Below are 13,610 nucleotides of genomic sequence, written 5' to 3' on the forward strand. Positions count from 1 at the left end.
TGGCTCTTGTTTCGGACGGCAGAACGATCGCGCGATTTGCCGAAATTTTGTGTTTTGTTTTGTTTTTCCTTAGGACGGTTCTGTAAGTAAATTGATGAATATATTTTATTATTTTTACATCATATACTGTTACTGACAAACGCTCTATATTGTCGAATAGAGCTCCCTATTATTCACCTTTCCCACTAACACAAATTTTCCTTCCCGAGACATCTATGAAGGTAGTATGGGTTTCCTGCATCTTCACTAGTAGATGTTGAACTAACATTCCTTCCCTTCCTTCCGTGATTGTAAGGACGTGGCCAGGTATACAACTGCTACTGTATAGGAAAAGGTACTAATCCCAAGTACCAATTTGCGACAATAGACAGTAGATTGCTCAATTGAGCATTGTATAGCCACCCACGATTTGTACAATCACATATGCTATGCTATGCTAAAACGTAAACAAACGAGCATAAATTCATTCGTATATCATGGGGCTAGCACGATGATATTTTTATGCCCAGGCAAGTCAAGACAATTTCCAATCCAAAAATTGCCTAGACCGGCACCGGGAATCGAACCCAGCCACCCTCAGCATGGTCTTGCTTTGTAGACGCGCGTCTTACCGCACGTCTAAGGAGGGCCCCCATAGCTATATATGAAGACGAAGAATCAGAAACAATAAATTTTGGCTGTTACGCCCTTTTCAAATGTTGGTCTAGAAATTACTTCGGATTTTGTTTTGAGCATATTTTCGGGAATCTTAACAGAATCATTTAGAAATTCTTTCAAAAATCTTTCGGTCATTTAATTTGGAAATTCTTTTGGGAATTCCTGCGAAAAAATCATTTGTTTTCGAAATTCCGTTAGGAAATCGTATGAAATTTCGGTTGAAGCTCCTCCGAAAATTCCTTTAAGATTAACTATTTTATTCTTCAATTATTTTCATCAAGAATCCTGCAAGAATTTTCCGAATGAATTCTCGAAGCAAATTTTAAATTAGCAAATCACAATTAGAATAGATTTTCTAGTAGAATTTTTTAATGAATTTCTGAAGGAATTTCCTAAGAAATTATCAAAGGAATTCATGAAACAATTTTCAATAAAGTTTCCAAATAAAAACCTTATAGAATTTTCATATAAATTTCTAGATTTCTACATGAATTCTTTTTGACTCGTGCAAGAATTCCTTCAGGAACAACTGAAGAAATTCCTTCGGGAATTTCTCCGGGTTTCGATCGACAATTTCAAAACAATCGTAAAACAAAATCCTATTTGAACCTCAAAATAGTAGTTTGTGCAACTAGTTGCAAAAAGATGATTTTTTCAGCACGAGTTGTACGTTTATCCAACGAGGCTTGCCGAGTTGGATAAATACTACGAGTGCTGAAAAAATCGAGTTTTGCAACGAGTTGCACACGCTATTTTTTGCAATGACGAAAAATGGGCTTTAATATTATTAATCTGTACCAAAATTGTATAGTCTAGTTTAATCCTCCTGATCATTCTTGCCAATAAATCATATTCCTGCAGAGAGCAATCAGATTTCATGTTATCGCAAAAATGAACTTCCTTTTGGAAAATTTTGATGTCATGTTCATCAAACTAATTAATTTATTATGAAGCGCAGAGAATTCACTACATAAGCACTTACCCAAGCTAATTCAGCAAAATGTAGTCATGTAATTACTATTCTGATGTTGGTTTTCCATTATAGCACCCAAATGAGTGCTATAATGAATATTATGCAACTCATTTGAGTTGCATAATGTTCATTAAACCACCCATTTCGTTGGTATGGAAAAGTAGGCCGTTTTATCACTCAAAGACGAACTGTAAACCAGGTATAATGATCAGGAATTGCAAAAAAAAAAAAATATATATATATATATATATATATATATATATATATATATATATATATATATATATATATATATATATATATATATATATATATATATATATATATCGGAATTGCAGTCGATTCACCATCATACTTCTCCAGATATTCTAAAGAATTCCTTGGAAATTTACTTCAAAAGTTGTTTCGGAAATTTCTTAAAGTGGGGGAGTGTCTTCGGTTGTGGGCTGGGATGCGTATTTCGCTCAATTTTTTTTTTTTCATGTCAACATTATGCAGTATAATGAACACCAATGGAATGCTACAGACCTTAGCTAACTTTTCTCTAAGGTGACTATGTTTTTGCGAAACTAAAGTAAATTAGGCCGTTACAAATATTATATTGAAATTATGTCCTACTGTTCTCCGAAAGGTCAAGTAAGGATGGGTAAAAAAATAAATATAAAAATTGAAAAAAACCAAAAAACTTCTTGGATTTGTTAAAGAATGTTTTGAAATTCCAATTTTTTTTGGTACCCCCTCAAAATATTGTTTTTGGCCAAAAAATCAGAGGGGGGGGCATAATTTGTTTCAAATATTTGTATCGGCCTTATTCTTGCATGTGAAATAGCTGGTTGTCATTATGCCAGCGCGCTTGAAATACACGGAACGATCGCAACCACTGCAATGGGTGGAGTTTGCAGCGGCCAACATTTAGGTAATTTATTGGCCCACCCGGGAATGATAGACATTTTTCGTTTGTTCATTAAATTTACGTAACACTAACATTTCACTAAAATTTAGTATCACATCACAAAGTATCCAAAAGTTCATTCGGAAAATCCTACAGACATTTTTTCGTAAATTGTTTCGAAATTATTTCGAGCACACCTTCAAAATTCCACCAGGAATAACATCGTACATTACTCTATGTAATTCATCGGAAATCCCTCTCGTGATTCATTACAAAATTCCTCAAGAATTTTCTTTAAAAATCCTACAGAAAATATCTAGGAAAACCTTCAGAAAATCCCTAAGGAACCGTTTGAAAAAAAAATCAAAAATTCTGCTGAGATTTTTTTTAGAAACTCTTTTGTAAATTTCTTAATGATTTAATAATTTAGGATTTAATAAATTTAAGAAATTTTTTGGAAAACCTTCCAAACTTCTTTTAGGATAATTTATTTAATTTTCCGCAACTCGCTTCAACTTTCATAACACGAGAACTCGAACTTTCAAATATATTCGCTCATTGAGAACATTTTTTAAGTCCAATGGATATTCTGCTGGTCCTCCGGCAGATCCGGAACCAACGGGACACCGGTGAAAATAGTCCATCTACACAATAAATGGCGCAATGCTTCTTATAAGAATTCTAAGAACTCTAAAGACTCTGAAAAAATCTAAATCCATCTATAAACCCTTGCGGCTTTATGAGTCAAGAAAAAAATTGATTTAGAATTCTCCCACTGAGCGGCGCTAGTGTACATGAAAATACCAGTTTGGTTCGATATCTCGAGATCTATGGGAATTAGGAAATTTCCGTCTGCTACAAAGTTGTTCAAGGATTGGAAACCAATGTGTTGAGAAACTGTTAAGTTCAGAATTCAGCCGTAAGGCGGCGCTAGTGTATATGAGTTATTAGTTGGGTTAGATATCTCGGGATCTGTGGAAATTAGAAAGTTGCCGTCTTCTACAAAGTTGTTCGAGGATTGGAATCCAAAATGTTGAGAAGCTAATTAGTTTGAAATTCATCCGCAATGTGGCGCTACTGTATATGAGAGATCAGTTTGGTTTGATATCTCAGGATCTATTGGTTTTGGAAAGTTGCCATTTTCTATAAAGTTGTTCGAGCATTGGAAACCCATATGTTGAGAAACTGTTTAGTTCAGAATTCAGCCGTAAGGTGGCGCTAGTGTATATGAGAGATCAGTTTAGTTCGATATCTCGAGATCTGGATATGGGAATTAGGAAATTGCCGTTTTCTACAACGTTGTTTGAGTACAGAGAACCAATATGTTGAGAAACTGAATAATTTATAATTCATCCGCAAGGAGGCTTTACTGTATATGAGAGATCAGTTCTCCGATATCTTGGGATCTGTGGGATTTAGAAAGTTGCCGTCTTCTACAAAGTTGTTCGAGGATTGGAAATCAATATGTTGGGAAGCTATATAGTTTAGAATTCATCCACAAGGTGGCGCTACTGTACATGAGAGATCCGTTTGTTCGATATTTCGGGATCTATTGGTTTTGGAAAGTTGCTATCATCTATAAAGTTGTTCGAGCATTGGAAACCAAAATGTTGAGACAGTGATGAACTTAATTTTAAAATTAAAAAATCACTTAAATAAAGTTAAAAAAAATGTTGAGAAACTGTTAAGTTCAAAATTAAGCCATAAGGCGAGCCTAGTGTATATAAGAGATCAGTTCAGTTCGATACTTTGGGATCTGTGAAGTTTAAAAAATAGCCGTCTTCATCAAAATTGTTTGAGGACTGGAAACCAATATGTTGAAAAACAGAATAATTTAAAATTCATCCGCAAGGAGGTGCTACTGCATATGAGATATCAGTTCTTCGATACCTTGGGATCTGGGGGGCTTAGAAAATTGCCGTTTTCTACAAAGTTGTTCGGGGATTGGAAACCAATATGTTGAAATATTGTGAAGTTTAAAATTCATCCATAGAGTAGTGATAGTACATGTGAGACCACCAGTTTGATTATATAACCCCGAATCTGTGATTTTAGAGAGTGGCCGTCTTCTTCACAGCTGCTCGAGGATGAAAACCATTATTCTGAAAAACTGTTTAGTTTGGATTACATCCACTGGTGGTGGTGGTATATGGATTAACCAGTTTTGTTAGATGTCGCAGGATATTTAAAAGTGCCGTAATTTACAGTTGTTTGGGATTTGAAAACCAATGTGTTCAGAAAAGTGTGTCATATAACTACCGTTTCTGCCTCATACACAGGATGCCTTGGGTTCGATCTCAGCCCCATTTCATTTGCCTATTTTGTATCTTTTTGTATACTTCTCATGTTACAGCGATCGCTAGAACAGGAAATGGATTTCCGTAGCGTTTCCATTTCAATCCTGTACCTTCAACTTGACTTGTCTAACAGTAACTGTTAGTATTGGAAATGCATGAAAAACTTATTTCTTACATCCAATTCGGTTTCCGTATTTTGCGTTCCTATCACATCCCTAGTTTTTTTAGCTGAAATAGCTTCTTTTTGGCCAAATAAGCCCAATATCTCTCGAATTTCTAATGTGGTTATTATCATCAATGACTACTATTTAGGTATTATTATGATAGAATTCATTATTCATTTGTTTGCGTAGTAAATATATTTTTAGGCTATTATTATACCTTTGGCAAAGGTTGAATACTCTATACAATATTTGATGGTAAAGAGCATTGACTAACTTCTTGGTCATTATCAGAAATGGTTTAGAAGAAAATCGTTGGTCTAGATGGAACTGTATAAAACGACCATTCACGGACGTCTAGACTTGCGGAAAAGCCATATGTTAGCCACCTGCGGCCGTTAACACTAAAACCACCATCAAAAATGTCTTAGAAAAAATTGCGCTACTCTAGGACGAACCATCCAAAATGACCATTTTACGGTTTTTCCAAATTATTCGGAAGGCCGGTTATAGCAGAGTAAGAACTGTGGAATATCTCCAAAACCACCAACAGGAATGGTTTAGAAAAAATTGCGCTACTCTAGGACGAACTTCACAAAATGACCATTTTTACGAACGTTTTTAAAAAATGATTTCGAAAGAATTCTCGAAAGAAAATTTCAAAAGAATTCTCGAAGGAATATCAAAAGAAATTCTTGGAGAAATTGGTTGCTTTGTGCATTTCGTTAGGAGTTTGCACGAAAATTTCTAAGGAAATTCCTGAAATTTTGTCCTAGAATTGTAGAAAGAATTATTGGAGGAAATTTCGGAGGATTCACAGCAGAAATTGCCGAGGGAATGGAATTTCCGATGGTATCGGGAAGACTTCTTGGAAGAATTTTTGAAATTATTCTTGAAATTTATTTCCTAAAGAAATATTTAAGATATTTACGAAAAAATGTCCCTGAAGCAAATTCCCAAGGAATTCTTGAGGAAATCCGAAGAATTCTGGACAGTAGTAAAACCCGGTTTTGACACTGGAAAAGCTTGATAAAAAATCCCTCAAAATATAAAAGATTACTGTCTATTCATTATCATACTTTTGATACTCTCTTTCTGGAATTGGGTTTTTGGAAAAACATTCCAAAGAGTTTCTTTTCAATAAATTACTGAATAATTTCTAGATGATAAAATGCAATTATAAATTAACCAATTACGCCAAAAATGCTGGTATCCAATCATTACCAGATCTCTGGATCCGCCAGTGAATGGTTTGAAGTGTTGGCGTGCTCACTGCCGAAAAAATCACAAAAATAAGAAACAAATCAAATTGGTTCCCATTGCTTTGTTTTTGATGGGATGTATATCGGAGCCATGAGATGAATTCCACGAGCAGTTCCCCTATATCACTGATTAAACGATTGTAAACTTACAAGCGCAGCAGGGACTATGTCCTAAAACAGCCCTGACACGACGGCCCTCCGACGAGACAGGAAGTTTGCGCAGGCCCAATAAGCCGCCTGGAAAACCAATAATTACGAACAATATAAGAGATAATGCGAATCGATAAAATCGGCAAAGACCTAGGCGACGAATAAAGGATCACGATTGGAAGCTTGGAACATGGAACTGGAAGTCGCTAGGTTTCACAGGTTGCGACAGGATGATCTACGATGAATTACATCCCCGCAACTTCGACGTCGTGGCGCTGCAGGAGATTTGCTGGACAGGACAGAAAGTGTGGAAAAGCAGGCATCGAGCGGCTACCTTCTGCCAAAGCTGTGGCACCACCAACGAGCTGAGAACTGGATTCATAGTGCTGGGTAAGATGCCGCAACGCGTGACAGCCAATCAACGCAAGGATGTGCAAGCTGAGGATTAAAGGCCGTCTCTTCAACTATAGCATCATCAACGTGCACTGCCCACATGAAGGGAGATCCGACGACGAGAAAGAAGCGTTCTACGCACAGTTGGAGCAGACATACGATGGATGCCCACTGCGGGACGTCAAAATCGTCATCGGTGACATGAACGCACAGGTAGGAAGGGAGGAAATGTATAGACCGGAATCATCGGACCGGATAGTCTGCACACCGTATCGAATGACAACAATGTATAAAGTTCGCAGCCTCCCGCGGAATGGTAGTCTGATGTACCTGCTTTCCCCACAAAAATATCCACAAGGTCACATGAAGATCACCTAACCAAGAAACGGAAAACCAAATCGACCACGTTCTAATCGACGGTAAATTCTTCTCCGACATCACGAACGTCCGCACTTACCGCAGTGCGAATATTGAATCCGACCACTACCTCGTTGCAGTATGCCTGCGCTCAAAACTCTCGACGGTGTACAACACGCGTCGAAGTCGGACGCCGCGGCTTAATATTGGGCGGCTACAAGACGGTAGACTAGCCCAGGAATACGCGCAGCAGCTAGAAGTGGCACTTCCAAATGGAATAGTAGTTAGGCGCAGCATCTCTTGAAGATGGCTGGAGAGATATTCGATCCGCCATTGGAAGCACCGCAATCGATGCACTTGGCACGGTGCCCACGGATCAGAGAAACGACTGGTATGACGGCGAATGTGAGAGGTTAGTAGAAGAGAAGAATGCAGCATGGTCGAGATTGCTGAAACACCGCACGAGGGTAAACGAGGCATGATATAAACGCGCGGAACAGACAAAACTCGATTTTCCGGAGGAAAAAGCGTCAGCAGGAAGTTCGAGACCGTGAAGAGACGGAGCAACTGTACCGCGCTAATAACACACGAAAGTTCTATGAGAAGTTGAACCGTTCACGTAAGGGCCACGTGCCGCAGCCTGATATGTGTAAGGACATAAACGGGAACCTTCTTACGAACGAGCGTGAGGTGATTCAAAGGTGGCGGCAGCACTACGAAAAGCACCTGAATGGCGATGTGGCAGACGAAGATAGCGGTATGGTGATGGACCTGGGGGAATGTGCGCAGAACATAATTCTACCGGCTCCGGATCTCCAGGAAATCCAGGTGAAGATTGGCGGGTGAAGAACAACAAAGCCCATGGGGTTGACCAACTACCAGGAGAGCTATTTAAACACGGTGGTGAGGCACTGACTAGAGCGCTGCACTGGGTCATTACCAAGATTTGGGAGGAGGAATTTTTGCCGCAGGAGTGGATGGAAGGTGCCGTGTGTCCCATCTACAAAAAGGGCGATAAGCTGGATTGTAGCAACTACTGCGCAATCACATTGTTGAACGCCGCCTACAAGGTACTCTCCCAAATTTTATGCCGCCGACTAACACCAATTGCAAGAGTACCAAGAGTACTAGGCGGGATTTATGGGTGAACGCTCTACCACAGACCAAGTGTTCGCCATACGTCAGGTATTGCAGAAATGCCGCGAATACAACGTGCCCACACATCATCTATTTATCGCAGCTAATGCACGAACACGGATTTCCGGATAAACTGACACGGTTGATCAAAGCGACGATGGACCGGGTGATGTGCGTAGTTCGAGTTTCAGGGCCATTCTCGAGTCCTTTCGAAACCCGCAGAGGGTTACGGCAAGGTAATGGTCTTTCGTGTCTGCTATTCAACATCGCTTTGGAAGGGGTAATACGAAGAGCAGGGATTAACACGAGTGGTACAATTTTCAATAAGTCCGTCCAGCAATTTGGCTTCGCCGACGACATAGATATTATGGCACGTAACTTTGAGAAGATGGAGGAAGCCTAGACTGAAGAGGGAAGCCAAGCGGATCGGACTAGTCGTCAACACGTCGAAGACGAAGTACAGGATAGGAAGAGGTTCAAGAGAAGACAATGTGAGCCACCCACCGCGAGTTTGCATCGGTGGTGACGAAATCGAGGTGGTAGAAGAATTTGTTTACTTGGGCTCACTGGTGACTGCCGAAAATGATACCAGCAGAGAAATTCGGAGACGCATAGTGGCTGGAAATCGTACATACTTTGGACTCCGCAAGACGCTCCGATCGAATAGAGTTCGCCTCCGTACCAAACTGACAATCTACAAAAAGGTCATTAGACCGGTAGTCCTCTACGGACACGAGACCTGGACGCATGGAGGACCAACGCGCACTTGGAGTTTTCGAAAGGAAAGTGCTGTGTACCATCTATGGTGGGGTGCAGATGGCGGACGGTACGTGGAGGAGGCGAATGAACCACGAGTTGCATCAGCTGTTGGGAGAACCATCCATCGTTCACACCGCGAAAATCGGACGACTGTGGTGGGCCGGGCACGTAGCCAGAATGTCGGATAGTAACCCGGTGAAAATGGTTATCGACGGGCACAAGAAGGCGAGGTGCGCAGCGGGCAAGGTGGATCGATCAGGTGGAAGATGACCTACGGACCCTCCGTAGACTGCGTAGTTGGCGACGTGTAGCCATGGACCGAGCTGAATGGGGAAGACTTTTATGTGCAGCACAGGCCACGCCGGCCTTAGTCTGATAATAAAATAAAAAAAAACATTAGTTTCTTACTTCTGAACTAAAAATGGTTACCTGTTCCATGAACTGGTAGAACGTATTGTCGAGGCGCCTTTGTATGTGATAAAGATGAATCATTTTATGCATTGGAAAGGCAAAACACGTGAACGGTACCCGTTGTTTCTTGTCGAAATTGCTTACAGAATCCTTCCCAGGTACTTGTAAGATGGGTCTTGTTGGGGTCTCCAAAATTCCAAGCTCTGCGCCAGACGGTTCTTATCGTCTGCGAGGAATTGCGGATCGAGTTGCCCAACTAGCCGTTGTTCAACCCCACAGCAAGACGAATCTACCAGACCTTAAACCCTTACCCCTAACAGGCCGAATCACCAATCCCCAATTTCAGGTAATCTAATTCAAATAGCATAAAAGAAATCTACGGAATCAATTGCAATATATTCATCTAATTCTTTATTGGTGAAGTAACAAATTGTGTTCGAAAGTAGCTTTGCAATTACGAACAAAGTTTAAAAGAAAGAAAATCATCTATCCACAGGCATTTTATTTCTAATTTGTTCCTAGCTCTTTAAAAATCTCTCTCTGTGCGTGCATTTCAAAACCTCTCTGTCCCTAATAGTGACGTCACTGATCGTGCTTTGGTGGTCAAGAGTTGCAAAGTTATCTTACTTCTAGAATTCACTTGTATCGGTGGTGGTGTACTATTACATTCATGCGGTGTACTTACAGCGTCTCGGCGTTAACATGCACTATTTCTATGGCACCGAACAGACCTGCCAGGTAGCTGTCCGGCAGTTGGCCGACATGCCGGATGGGTTATTCAGGACGCAGACGTGCAACCGTCGGTCGATCGAGCGGGCGACGATGTTGGGAGTTGTACGGCGGTGCTCTACTCTCCACCGCTGCGGTTCTAGGTATTAGCGTTGGTACCTGCTGGACGACGCTTCTTCGGTGCATGCAAATTTCTCCGCGATGAAGGCTCGGTGATGGCTACTACATGCAACCCGCGGCGATGTGTGTAGTAATATCGAAGTTTGGCTCACCGGCGGTCGTTGAGCAGCGAGGCTGAGTTTCGGAGCAACGAATCGAGGTTTGACGCTGGCGCGGTATCGTTGGTTTTGGTAGCGAGGTTGAGTCTCGGAGATGTTGACGCTGTGCTCGTTATGGAAGTACGTGAGTCGATCGTGGGGCAATCTCGCTGGCGAGGCAAACTTTCCCTCCTAGTACGCTCGTTAGGTAGAAACCACCGAAGGGTAGTGTGGCAGTGCGAGGCCGAGATTTTTACCGTTGGCCGTCGCTCTCTAAGTGGACCATTACGGCGCGCAGCCGCGAGGCTATGGTTCGCACCCAGGCCGATTGCCCAATCTTCCAAGCACTATAATTTCCGCAAACCGAGAATCGACGATCATTCGATGCCGACCCAATGCCAGCCCAAACCTATGGGACACCTAGGCACGTGGTGCTGTACACAAATTCTAATTAGAATACACTCGCACCTTTAATAAGTTACACCACAATTTACCTTTGCATCAAATATTACTCGCACAGCAGCTACTAGTTATTAAATTTTGATAACTATTATATCCGGTGCCTGTAGCTTGGGGTTGGTTTCGGGAGCCAGTCAATAAGGATGCGGAGTCGTCGAGTGTTAAAACAGAAAAGAGCTTTGCTCCGTATTTATTCGGAGAGCTGTGTCTGACAGCAGTGTTGCGCGCAGCGCTGTCTGCTGATTCAGACACAGTAAATTAAAAATAACAAAGAATGTGTTTGCGATACACATTAATAACTATTTCTGTTCTTCGACTCAAATTGCCTGTTAAAATTATTGGTTTAATTTTCATGGAATACATTTAGGTTATCTAAAACTCACTAGTTTGTTACTCAATTATATCGCACTACTCACGAATTGAACTGTATAATTGGTCATAAAACACCCCTGGAATATATAATTTTCGTTGGTTTTTTAAAATCAATAACTGAATATGGTTACTTTAGTTATTACTTGCTAATTCTTCAATTTTCACACCATTTACCACTTCACTTGAAATTAAACTTTTTCTCCTGAACTTATCCACTCGGCTGACTAGAAGGGAAAGATCGTTTGCGATTTTTCTTTCAGCCAGGGACCCTATAGATTTCTTTTTTTAGTACTATCTCGTATTACGTCATACTTCCGGATTTCTTGTTCCATATTCTTGGTTCAAAATTCATTGCTGTCCCTAATCAGAAGATTAGTCACCCAGATGCTGATCTTCATTATCTCTATATTGCACCACTCGATTCGAGCACTATCACTGCAAACTATCGTTCTATATTTTGAAACGTTGCTCGTTTCATACTCAGAAGTCATTTATAATAAACTACAGGCGGTGAAAGTTGTATCATGAAAATCAATGTTGTTTGCGGTATTATTTGCGGAAATAAAAAGAATGACTAAAATTTTCAATTTTTTTTGGGTGACAAAATTTGGTCAAAAACGTGATAAAATAGGGGAGTGACAAAATCGTTTAACACTGTATTATCATCTTTTTAATTCAATGGGCACTTTTTATAGATACTTGCCCTATGCATACAATTCGTCAACTAAATTCATTGTTTTGAATTTAATTTCCACGTCCGTTTTACCCACACGCTGTGTCCATTCATCCTGATTTTCATTGCCATAAAAATCAAAAAATCTGAATATTTTTTAGCATCGCCATTACCATCGTAGAGCTTGAGTTTAAGATTCAGGGATCCAGTGGTTTAGGTCTCCAATATTAAAACATTTTCAATGTGAAACGATCTTAGGGTGTTCATATGACCCCCATGCCACCACCCCCCTCCCCAACATAAAGCTGACCTGGTACTAAAAACAAAGTGCAAACGTGTATAGCTTGACTCGTCAGTGAGTGCGACTGGTGCGACTTAAAGTCGGACTTTATATTCTCAATCCAGTTCGAAACCCGAAAAGTGGATTGGCGAAGTTGAAGTTTTTCCATAATTTTGTGCGCTGTTTTCATTCGGTAATGCGCCATGACGAGCTCGGTGGTACCGCTTCTGCCTTATAAGCAGGAGGTCGTGGGTTCAAATCCAGGCTCGTCTCTTTCCTACTTTGTATTTCTATCTTAGTTCTTTCTGTGTTTCACGTTCTACCGAAACGATTCCTACTGTTATAACCTTCCACACTAACAAATCCAAAACCTCCGGTGGCACCTATGAGAGGTCGTAGAGTTCTCTGCATCTTTCTTAAGTAGGTGTCCAACAAACCATCCTTCCCCTTCCTCAGCATTCGCAAGGACGTGGCCAGGACATAGCTCGACTATTGGAGAGTGCATCTAAGAGATAGTGATTAGTCCCAAATCAAAATCTGTGGTAACGGATAAAAGTGATGCTACTCTCATACAATAGTCTCCAGGCTTGTACCACCTACGAATTTGTGCGAAATGCTCAATGCTAATGCTAATGTTTTCATTCGGTGATGCGCCATACATCGCGACACTTTTGAAGTTGAAGCAGCCGCACACCTCAGGAATCCTTCCTATTTCTGCATACTTTCTTACCATATATTTTCAAAGGGCGATATTTGATGGAATTTTGGTATAAATATCGAATAATATATAATAATATATTTTAAACACATGAAAACCAAAGTACGGTGTATTGTATTGTGTCGACATGTATGAGCCTCACACTTATATAACCGGTAGAAAAATCCAACTTCGCAAGTGAAGCAATAAGAATTTCAACCGAATGGATAATATCGGTACCCATGTTACTGTCAGTCTCTAAGCACACGTGTCTCGTTTTATCAGCTAGCACTGTGTGGGTGAAACTCTCCCGCGCTCCGCTCGTTCAGTGTTCTCATGAATCTCCCGGTCGGTCGTTGCTGAGAGCTCCTGTGGAAAACACACAGACAACAGCTTTCCAAAAAGGATACCCGAACGTTTCGAGCTGAGTGGGTATCACTGAAGTGAGAGTGCCCTATGTTGTTGTTTGCGCGATAGATCCACCAGTAGCGAGCATAAACGGAGAACATAGGATTGTGAGTTTTCAATCTGCAAAATTTTACTCTGATTTTTCAGTTTCTACAGGTAATTGAAATTTCAATAACGAAAAGCGGAAATTTTATTTTCCGGGCCGTATTCGACGAAATAAACGTTTATTTCCCGTGTGAAAAGTGCAAATATTGATCGTTTGAAAAGGGAAAAGTCTGGATAGCTG

The sequence above is a fragment of the Armigeres subalbatus genome, unplaced genomic scaffold, assembly GCF_024139115.2.
Source record: "Armigeres subalbatus isolate Guangzhou_Male unplaced genomic scaffold, GZ_Asu_2 Contig273, whole genome shotgun sequence".
Classification (NCBI taxonomy): Eukaryota; Metazoa; Arthropoda; class Insecta; order Diptera; family Culicidae; genus Armigeres; species Armigeres subalbatus.